The sequence below is a fragment of the Phyllostomus discolor genome, chromosome 3, assembly GCF_004126475.2.
Source record: "Phyllostomus discolor isolate MPI-MPIP mPhyDis1 chromosome 3, mPhyDis1.pri.v3, whole genome shotgun sequence".
NCBI classification, from domain to species: domain Eukaryota; kingdom Metazoa; phylum Chordata; class Mammalia; order Chiroptera; family Phyllostomidae; genus Phyllostomus; species Phyllostomus discolor.
Genome location: NC_040905.2, coordinates 213,151,969 through 213,162,581, shown reverse-complemented (window position 1 = coordinate 213,162,581; position 10,613 = coordinate 213,151,969). Strand labels below are relative to the sequence as shown.

The 10,613-nt window shown below is 64.0% G+C and overlaps 2 non-coding genes across 2 annotated transcripts; both read left to right on the top strand.

Moving 5' to 3' along the window:
- The first annotated feature begins 4,432 nt into the window (after positions 1–4,432).
- On the top strand, positions 4,433–4,561 carry LOC114514603. Its single transcript, XR_003686082.1, has one exon. It is a non-coding gene; the product is annotated as a small nucleolar RNA SNORA17 (small nucleolar RNA).
- Positions 4,562–5,069: 508 nt separating this feature from the next.
- On the top strand, positions 5,070–5,202 carry LOC114514517. Its single transcript, XR_003686072.1, has one exon. It is a non-coding gene; the product is annotated as a small nucleolar RNA SNORA43 (small nucleolar RNA).
- The last annotated feature ends 5,411 nt before the right edge of the window (positions 5,203–10,613 follow it).

Below are 10,613 nucleotides of genomic sequence, written 5' to 3'. Positions count from 1 at the left end.
CTCGGCCCGAGCTTCCTCCCAAAAGCAATCAGGAATCCTGGATTCTGTGTGAAATCAATCCCTTGTTAAAACCGCTACATGGCAAAAAGGAAAAGTTGTAGGGCAGACTGGGTCCCCCCACCCCAGTTTCCAAGTCAGGTGTCAGGGGTCCTGCGGTTGGGATCCCCAAGGCCCGTGATGATGTCACAGCTGAGACGTGTTGGCTGCTCAGGGCCGTCCGAGCAGGAGAGTCCGGGGCCCCAGGCCCCATGAGGGCTCGAAGAGCTGCTCGCTGCCCGGGAGGGTGGTGTCATCGTCTCCCTGCTCCTGGGAGAGGGAGAGGGACTCGAGGGGCCCCGGCCCAACCCTCCAGCCGTGCTCTGCTGGGGGCGACATGGCCGGCGCTAGGGGCCAGAACCCCAGGTGGGTCCCGACCCGTCTAGTTTCAGAAACTTGAAACAGCCAGCAGGAAACCTTTTATTTTTTATTCTCTTGTCTTTGACCTGGAAGTTACTAATAAGGTGAAACATTGTAACAACACACCATTGCCCTGGCCGGTGGTGCAGCAAAGGTTCCACTCCTGGTCAGGATGCGTGCCTGGGTTGGGGGCGTGGGAGAGGCAACCCACCAGTGTTTCTCTCCTGTAGCAGTGTTTCTCTCCCTCTGCCTCCCTCCCTTCCTGTGTCTCTAAAAAATAAGTAAGTGAAATCTTAAAAAAAAAAAAAAAAAAGAAAAGAAAGAAAAGAAAGAAAAACCACTGTATCCATTTCAGCTGGAAAAAGAACTGGAGTAGCCCTAGCTGGTGTGGCTCAGTGGATTGAGCGCCACTGGCCTGTGAACCAAAGGGTCACTGGTTCGATTCCCAGTCAGGGCGCGTGCCTGGGCTATGGGCCAGGTCCCCAGTAGGGGGTGCATGAGAGGCAACCACACATTGATGTTTCTTTCTCCCTCCCTTCTCTGTAAAATCTTAAAAAAAGACAACTGGAACAGCAGAGCGGGGTCCGCCCCCGAAGTCCCCGCGGTGCCGGGACAGAAACGGTGCTCCCCTGCCCCCCTGCCTGGGCGCTGCTTTCCTCTCCGGTTCCGTGTCCTGGCCCAGGCCTCACTCGAACTACCAGGTCCCCGGGTTGTTTCAGGAGCTGTGTGAACACGCCGCGATGAGGCCGTGCACAGACCTTGGCCTGGTTCGGGGGCACATTTACTGCACGGTATTCGGGAGTGCTCAGGCTACCGTGAAAAACACGGAAATGACCCGTGTCCCAGCACCGCCGCCCCCCTCCCCCACGCCCAGGTTTGGTGCTTTGGGTCGGAGTTGGGATCAAACTGAAAAAGTGTGTTTGGCTGTTGATGATGTCACCCTCCGACCCCCGAATGTGGCCGTAGGTACCAGGACCAACCTGCTAGAGACGACAGGCTCTCTGGCCTGTGTTTACAGACGGGCAGGATTTGAGATGGGTGGGGGGAGCCCAGGCATCAGACGCCCCCCTGCTCTGGGCATCAGCGGGGCTCTGGCCCTTCTCTCCGACCTGGAGAGCCCCCCGCCTGCCCCTCCCGCCTGCAGAGGGAAGGGCCACGGCCCACGGAGGTCCGGCCATGGGCCAGCGAGGAGCCAGTCTGCCCACTAACTACGAGAGAGGCCCCACAGTCTACCCATTTCACAGATGAGGAGACTGACACCTGGAGAGTTGGTCACGTGGCCCGGGCCCCTGAGAAAGGACGAGGTCGGAGGCAGCACATGCAGCCCAGAGTCTGGCACCGGCCACTGCCATCCGGCCTCGGACCAACCAGAAGGAACGGCTGTTGTCCTCTGGTTCCGCCCGCAAGCACATTCACAGGACGTCCGATTACCCCAGGGAGCCCGGCGGCCACCGGCACCCACAGGAGACAGCACGGGCAGGGCCCCCTCGGGGCGCCCCATCGGTCACTGCCCTCTGTCCCCCATGGGGATCCCGTATTCTTGCTTCTGAGCTAATTTCCCTTATTTCTGAGCTGTATCCAAATGAAATCACACAGGATGTTTTGCAGCATCTGGCTTCTTTCATTCTGCTTCTGAGAACCGAACACCGTCCTCAGTCAACATGTCTACAGCTGTTTCATGTCTGTATAACATTGTTATACATGTACAAACATTAACTCAGAATGAGTTAACGATTAAACGTGAGACCTACAATGATGAGACTCCTAGAGAAAGCCTGGGGAGCGGGGCAGAGGGAGGATTTCCTGGGAAGGGCGCTGGAAGCACCGGCAGCGCGGACGGGAAATACACAAACTGGAGTTGATGATGTGGAGACTTGTGGGCAGCAGGATGCGATGGGGGCGACAACGCAGGGAGATAGTATCTGGAGGTCGCCGGTCTGAAGGGACTTAACACCTGAACGTAGGAGCAACTCCCGTGGCCGAGCGGCAACCGCACACCAGCCCAGCTGGAAACCTGCACGGGCCTGGCAGGCACTGTCTCTGAGGATGCACCGGACCGGCCAGCAAGCCCAGAAAGTGGCGCTCTGTGGTGCTGATCGCTAGGAAAACGTGGGTCAAAGGCAAGACCCCCCTCTCTACACGCAGAAGAATGGCTGAGCCGTCAAAAACCAAAAGCCAAAACCACCCGTGCCTGGGAGGGCGGGGACGGGGTGATGCCGCAACGGGACGCGGTTCTCGGGTCCCTCAGCTCCGCCCCAGGAATGAGGTCTGGAGGTTTGGAGGGTCCACTGGGACCCTAAGACGCGGCAAACTGGGTGAGATGCGCACTAAAAATAAATTGTAAAAAACACAAGGTCCGGCAGAAGTAAGGCCTGCTTGAGCGTGGTTGGCAGGGTCATAACGCGGGTGTAATTTACAGTTTTAATCTGAACGTTCCACCTGAAACGTCATACGGCGTGCTTGACTGACTGTGAGGTTATGTTTCAGAAAAGAGGCGTTACTTGTGCGGAACCCAGTACATAACCCGGCTGACTCCTCCATCCACCACCACCCACGGGTGTCAGACACGTGGGCTCACCTGTGCCAAGGCCGGGGAGGTCGCCGTGCTGGGCGCGCGTCCCCGGAGGGGCGGTGGTGGGTCCTGGAGGTGTGGGTCTGCCTTCCAGAGACGCGACCCCAGTTTTCAAAGGCGACCCCGCAGCCCTGCGTGCGTGCGAGGCCGGGGGCTCCTCCTCCTCACAACGCGGGGTGCCGTCAGGGGCTTTATTCGGCCCATTGTAGCGCGGGCACAGGCGTCTCATTCTGGGTTTTTTGTTTCTTTGTTTTTATTTAGGGGGGGGGGGGAGGGGCGGGGAGAAGGAGAGAGAACCACGGACGCGTTATTCCCCTCATTGCCGCATTCGGCGGTCGAGTCTTGCCCGCGCCCTGACCCGGATGGGAGCTGGGGCAGCGCGCGGAGAAGGGGCCCCAGGTCGGGGCGCACCGCGGGGCCGGGGGCGGAGACCCGTTGGACACCGCGGAGAGCTAGCACCGCTCTAAGCGCTTTGCCCAGTCCAGCCGGCCCGCGCCGTTCCGCTACCCACGGCAGGCAGGTCCCACCCTGCGGGAGGAGGGCCAGGGCTGCGCCGGGCCCGCCGGCGGGGACCTGAGCCGCTCGCGCGGGCGGGAGTGGCGGAGGCCCGGCCGGCGGCACGGGAGAGGGCGGGCCCGCTAGAGGGCGCTGCGGCGCGGCCTCGGGCGGGCGCGGCTTGACCCTCGCGGGCCGCCATCCGCCGTATAAAAAGCGAGGCGCGCGGCCGCGCGCTCTTTCCCGGCGGCGGAGGTTGGGGTGTCCATGGCGTCCCAGCTTGGTCTCGGTGGTCGTGGCCCCGGCGGCGCCCCCCCATCACACCGCCGCGCCGCGCTGGGGCCTTGCTGGGCGGACGGGCGGAGGCGCCTGCGGACTCCGGGGGGGCGCGCCCCGTGGAGAAGAGGCGGGGACGGCGAGAGAGCCGTCGCCCCCGTGCACCCACGCGGCGCAAGGTGGGCTGACTCCCTGCTGGCTAGGCGACTTCCGAATGGCCGTCGGTGTGACTGCTGCAGCCCGGCGCGGCGCCTGGTGCCCGGGGCACCGGGGGTCCGCGGTGGACCCCAGGCCGGGGGTCGCCTTGTCTTCCGTCCGATCCCACTGCGCCGTGACCTTCATCTCCACGCGGGGGCTGAGCGAGCAGCCACGGGGAGCGTAACGGTGTGCGGTGCTCCAGAGGCCCGGGGCAGGGTCGCCTTGCGGAGCAAACGCAGCACAGCCCTGGCTGGGCGACGTGCTTTTTCCGGACTTGTAGGACTCTCGCGGGCTGGGTTTTCCCTTTCCCTGGGGGGTTCGCCTGCTGGAAGCTAAGCTCCCGGGAGGGCGCCCTGGAGCGGGGGCGGGGGTGGGTGGCAGGTGGGCGCCGGAGCACGTGGTCCCCTGAGGCGCGTGCAGCCTGCACGTGAAGCGCTTTCTGGGCGCCGTCCTCAGTGGCTGTGGGGACGGAGCCCGGGAGCGACCGTCCCGCACACTGCCCCTAGAGGCGTTGCAGATGTGGCTGCCGTGCCGCATTTGTGTCGTTAGGTGGCACAGAGCAGAGAGGCCTGTCTACGTCCAGCGTTCTGGCGTGAGCGCCCGGATGATTGATGGTCTGACACTCGGCGCCGCGGGCGCCGGCCCCTGGTGTGCGGGCGGCCTGGGGCCCGCCGCTGAAAGCTCCCATTCTTTCCCAGCTCTCGGCCGACCCGGTTACGCGGTGGTCATGCGCCTGACAGCAGAAGGTAGGAGCCCGCCGCCAGCGCGGGGATGAGCCGGACAGGTGAGTAGGTGTGGGTGGACCTGGTGGGGACCTGAGCGCTCCTTACTGTCGGGAAGCATTCGTGGGTAGCTGTTCAGGCTGCAGCCAGGACCACCAGAGAGCCTGGGGGAGGATGGAAGGTGGGAAGGGGGCATGGGAGGGTGGAGGGAGTTGTGTGCGAGGCGAGGCTCCTGTGTCACCACCCTCCCTCCCCTCTGGTCTTGGGCACTTGGATGTGACCCTCCTCGCCACGGGGAGGGAAGGTGCGGAAGTCTCTGGGCAGGGACCTCCTGGCGGCACCATGGTGCCTGTGGCAGCTGGGGCCCTGGCCATAGGTGGTTGGGGGTGGGGGCGGATGGCTGCCCTGCGGGTGCGGACACGCCAGCACCACAGACGCGGCTGCTGTGCTGCACCTGTGACGCCAGGGCAGAGAGGAAGTGGCTATTTCTACGCTCAGTGCTCAGAACCGTGGGCACTAAGAATGGTTTGTAGCCTGACAGTCCTGAGGGCGCCCAGCCAGTGGGTGGTGCAACCCCAGGGTGCTCACAGGCAGCTGGGAACCCAGGGGAGACCCGCAGCGTGATGAGGACATCATGCATGCGGGCACGCACCCGGCCACCCCTGGGCCCGGTGGGGCGGCCGGGAGAGGGGGTCTCCTCCCTGGAAGGGAGGTCCAGGCCCCTCAGTGGTCGTCTCGGGCAGGTGTGCTGTGCGTCCCGGGCTGAGAGCCTGTACAGGAGTGTGCACCCCTCACTGGGCTGCGGGGCCCTGGGTGCGCCGGCAGGAGCCACCTGGCACACAAACGCCCCCACTGTAGGGGCTGTTGGGGGGGGGCGGAGCACTCGAAGGGGCAGGAGAGGTGTGGGCCGTCGGGGCCGAGGGTGGGGGAGCCCGAGGTTCGCTCCCGGCCCCTGCCTGTCGGTGAGTCGGAAGTCAGGGCCCACGGGGAACCCCTCGGTGGGCCGACTGACTCTGCACTGCATGGTGGCCCCAACCAGGACACTGGGGTGAGGGTGCTCTTGGCAACCCCGCTGGGATGGCGGGTGTCACCAGGCTGTCTTTGTCCCCTGCAGGTGGAGAGCCCAGTGCTGCCGCAGCCACATAAGCAAGACCTCGGGCCACGTGCCCAGGGTGAGGAACCCCGTGCTTTCTGTGTTTTATTTTGACTTGGGAGAGAGACATTGGTTTTTTTGTTCCACTTCAGGATGCGTTCTCTGGTTGCTTTTTGTACTTGCCCTGACTGGGGAGTGAACCCACGACCTCAGTGTGTTGGGGCCATGCTCCAGCCACCGCTCTGCCCGGCCTGGGCCTCCTTGTTTTTCGGGCTAAAATTGGAGGGGGCGTCTTGCCTCTGTTTCCTAGAACAATCGGGCGTGAGGGTTGAACAGAGGCCATTCACCGGTGGTCCCCCCCACCCAGGGCGACTTGGGGGCCCTCCCAGGACACAGCACTGAGGCTCCCTCCTGGGCAGAGGCCGGGCGCTGCAGGGGTGGGGCGGGGGAAGACCGCAGGTGTCCACCGTGCTGCGGCCGCAGAACCACATGGGGAACCGGCCGCGTGTGGTCTGGCTCTGCGGGTCGGGCCAGCACAGGTGCCCGGCCAGTCTCGAGTCTCTGTCCCTTTCTCAGGTCCGGGGGCCGGCTGGGCGGTGGGGTGCGTGCGGGCATGGGCTCCGTCACCCCAGGACTCCTTTAGGACAGGGGGTTGGGGCGGGGGTCAGAGGACTGGCACCTTCACAGGGGACGCTGGTTTGCCAGAATCCGGGAGTGAGCCAAGTACAGAATTGTCTTCTTCTTTTTTCCTTCTTTTTCTTTTTTTAAGATTTTATTTATTTATTTTTCAAAGAGGAGAAGGGAAGGAGAAAGACCTCGATCAGTTAGTTGCCTCTGGCACACCCCCAGCCAGGGACCCGGCCCGCAGGGCCTGTGCCCTGGCCGAGAACCAGACCAGCCCTTTCGGTCTGCGGGAGGATGCCCAGCCCCCCGAGCCACACTGGCCGGAGTGGGGTTGTCCTCATGTGGGGGAGGAGTCAGGGGGCCTTCGGCCAGGAGAGGGGCTGCCCCCGAAGGGACGCGCTCGGTGGGGTGCCCACCCTCGGCCCCCCTGCCCCGCACCCGGCAGCAGCCTCTCCCGAAGCCCAGGCCCCGGGGGGGTGGGGCTCTTCCAAGTCAGACGTCTCCACTCGGCGCTCCTGGGTGCCCGGCCCTGCCTGTGCCGTGTGCTGGGAGCTCGGGGGCGGCCCTGCGGGGAAAGCCCGCCGCAGCGCCAGGCCTGTGGGGGGAGGGGAGCCCACTCCTCAGGGAGCAGAGTCGGTGCACAGGTGGGCAGGGGGGCTGTCGGCTGACCTCAGTCACCTCGCCTGTCAGGCGGTGTGTCAGTCACTGATCATCATGTGATACACAGCCAGGGAGCTCAGTGCTTGAGGACAGCAGAGGGCTGTCACCCTGCCCGTCTGGGGGGTTCAGAGCTGCCTGGCTGGGTTTGTCACGGCGGGGGGTGGGGGCGGGGGGGCAGCTGCTTCCGAGATGGCGCGGCCCTGCTCCGCGGGAGGGCCCTGCCCGCTGCTGCTGCCGGCCAGGGACGTGTGTCCTGGAGCACGTTTGGGGAGGGGGCCACTTCATTAGGAGGACAGACTCCTGGCCATTCCTGCCGCCGCTGAGTGGCCGTGGGGTCCTGCCCTCCTGTCCTCGCCTTAGGCGCGGGGTTTCTGCAGCTGGTCTGTGGGGTGGCACGGAGCGGCAGGAGCTAGTGGGCCTGCTGACCAGGGAGGAGGACGAGGGGGTCGGGCACGTCCACCCGGGAGCCCAGCGGCCAGCTGGGGGCTGGAACCCGTGGGGTGCAGGGGGCAGAGCGGGCCGTCCCCGCGGTGACCAGGACTGGAACCCGGCTCTGGACACAAGCTCGCTGTGGCCAGGCAGGGTGTTTTCTCAGCCGAGAGCTGTTTTCTGGGTTTGAGCTTTCACGAGGCTGAGTGTTACTTTTGTTGGGGGTCCCACTGGGAAGTGGGTAGCAAGGGGAGGGGCCAGAAGAGGGAGCTGGGCTGCCGGGGTGGGGGGCGCGGCTGGGGCGACCTTGGCAGCCATGTCTTTGCATTCCAGGAATCCTTCTGGTCAGCGAGCTGCGAGGGCCGTGGTCCGGCGCCAGGGGCACTGCTGGGGCGGCCCGGGAAGCGGCTGGCATCTTGTCTGTGGATGGGGCCCCACTGGACACGCCTGGGCACCGTCCCTGGCGGAGGGGAGAGCAGAGAGCCAGGAAGAGGAACACTGCCCACATGTCACAGTGGCTGAAGTGACTGTCGGGGCCGCCGGTCCAGGCGTGCCGGAGAGCTGGGGTGTCGTGCCCTCGACCAGCAGCCTTGGTGCAGGACGCTGGGGGCAGCCCTGTGCTCAGCTGCTGCTGGGGCGGGCGGGGGCTGGGCCCCCTGCAGTCCTGTGTGTGGGGTCCATGCAATAAAGGAGCACCTTCTGTTTACAGCATACAAACGACAAGCCTCTCGTGAATGGATGTCACAAAACCCTGGGCACAGTGTCAGCCATTCCTAGTGCGAGTTTGGGAGAATTGTTGCCATGAGTGTGTGTGTGTGAGAGAACCTCCCTGTGGTGACAGGCAGCCCCGGTTATGGGGGGCGGCCCCTGAGCGGTGACGCGGCTCATCGTGATTTCATGTACTGACCGCTGCGGAAGGACAGGCTGTCCGTGTCCACACCCGTCCTGCACATGGCGCCTCCCTGGATGGGTGTGGTTCTTGCCGTACATGCAGACAGCACACATGTACATGTGCACACACACACACACACACACCCTGGCTAGCTGGTCACTGCACAGGATCCTCACTGAGGCGAGTGCTGGGCAGGGGGGGTGGCGGGCAGGGGATGTGACGGGAGCTCAGTCGTTTCCAAGTTGCATCTTTGTTTCTCTGACAGTGTTTCTAGAAAGTTCTTTGTCCCTGACAATAGTGCGTGTTCCCAGACTCCACGCTGTGCTGTCCGGGTTCCCTTCCACGGAGCCCTCACAGGTCCTCATGACCCCGGCCCAGAGGCTGAGTTAGAGGCGCCTGCACTGGTGCACCCGGGGTCCGGGTGGCCGGGGCACTGTCCCGTGCTGGGCTTTGAGAGGCGGCCCTGTGCCGTCCAGGTCCTTCTGACCTCGGGGACACGGCAGGGGCAGGGGCAATCCCAAGAGGGTTCCCAGCGTCCAGGCCCCTTGCGCCCCGCCCCCCCAGACTGGTGGCCGGCGTCGGTCCCCGGGTGAGAGTTTTGTCAGAGGGCAGCCCTGCTCGGGGCCCAGCAACATCTGCCCGAAACGCCTGTCCCCTCCGGCCCAAGTCCTGCGGTCGCCGTACCCGACCAGTACCCGTCCTCTGTGTCCCTGGGGGGGCGGGTTCGACCGTATCAGGAACCTGTGTGGGCAGACATCCCTTCTCTGACTTTCTCCGTGGCGTCTGGGAACACGTTATCTTGACATTTCTTAAAACCTCTTTCCAAGTGTCCGGACCACCCTTTGGTGGAGGTCAGTTCTTCCGCTTCAGACCCTGCTGCTCTGAGTCGTAACGTGACAGCCTGGCTGTGTCCCCGAGTACTGGTCTGGGGGTGCGCCTGGTGGCCATGCCATCCCACTCGAGAGCTGCACTTGCAGTTCGGGGTCAAGGGCTTCCCGGCAGGTGCGAGGTTCCTGTGCCGCTGGTGGCAGCTTCGGCCGGGGCTCCTCAATTTCCTCACTGGCCCGTCCCCCGGGTTGACCAGCTGTGGAGAGGGGCAGCGTCCAGCAGTTTGGCTGTCGGAGCCTCCTGGCTCCTCGGCTGTGTGGCAGCACCCGCGGCACCGCCGGTTATGCCGTGTGCAGGCACCGGTGTCGCCCGGGGTTCACAGGGTCACCCTGACCGCAGCGGCAGGTGCATGGAGCCACGAGAGCCCTTCCAGGTAGAATGACACGTTTCGTGTGTCCGTGACACCTTTCTCTTGACTTTTCTTGACACGTCTGGGCTACGTGGTTTGTGAGTTTTTCCAAGTTGTTGCAGATCAAAACTCTTCCAACGTGTCATCCACTAAAAGCCACGTCTAAGTGGACCCGCACAGTTCAAGTTCATGTCGAGCAAGTCAGCCGTGACCCTGGCGGGCAGAGGCGGCTGCCGGCCCACAGCCCGCCATCCAAAACTGCCCTTGAATCTCTCCCCCCGGGCTGGGCATCTGGGTGGAGGAGGGGGGTATTTTGACCTGTAATGGGTGTACGGTTGCAATTTTGGAATGTGTTTTACCCAGGATATGTTGAAATGAATGGATTAATGCCTTCTTCAGGGAAAGTATTTTGTGTGTTGGCAAAACTTGAGACTAAACTGGTCTTGAACCAACTATTTTTTCTCCAGATTTTCTCTGGAGAGGGGGAGGGAGGGAAACATGGATCAGTCATCTCTCACTCGCCCCCCCAGTGGGGGACCTGGCCCGCAGCCCGAGCCACACCGCCCCCCCCCCCCACGGTTCAAGGCACCGAACCCCTGACCTGCACTCCACCCCCCCCCAACAGGCTGAGTATGGAGCGTGAGGAAGGTGTGTTCTGGCTCGTGGGGCCCCCCACGGGGAAGGGGTGTCAGAGGCCCCGGGGTGCACAGCCTCCCGCCCAGGGTCACACCTGGCGCTTCACTGAAACCAGCTGAAGGGTCCTTGGGGTGGGGGCCTGCGTTCTGAGCAGCGAGCTTTTCGGGAGGAGACGGACCCGAGGTTCATCCCCCCCGGACTTCAGGGACCAGAAAAGACGGTCAGCTTCCCGCATCCTGTCCTAACCCGCCCCTCGTCCCTGTTCATTGCCCCAGGGGGGTCTGGGGGTCTGAGGCACCAGGCAGGGCTCCGGGATGGCCCACCGAGGCCCCCACAGCCATGCCCGGGAGCCCGCACTGCTGTGTGCGGGAGGCCAGGGCAGC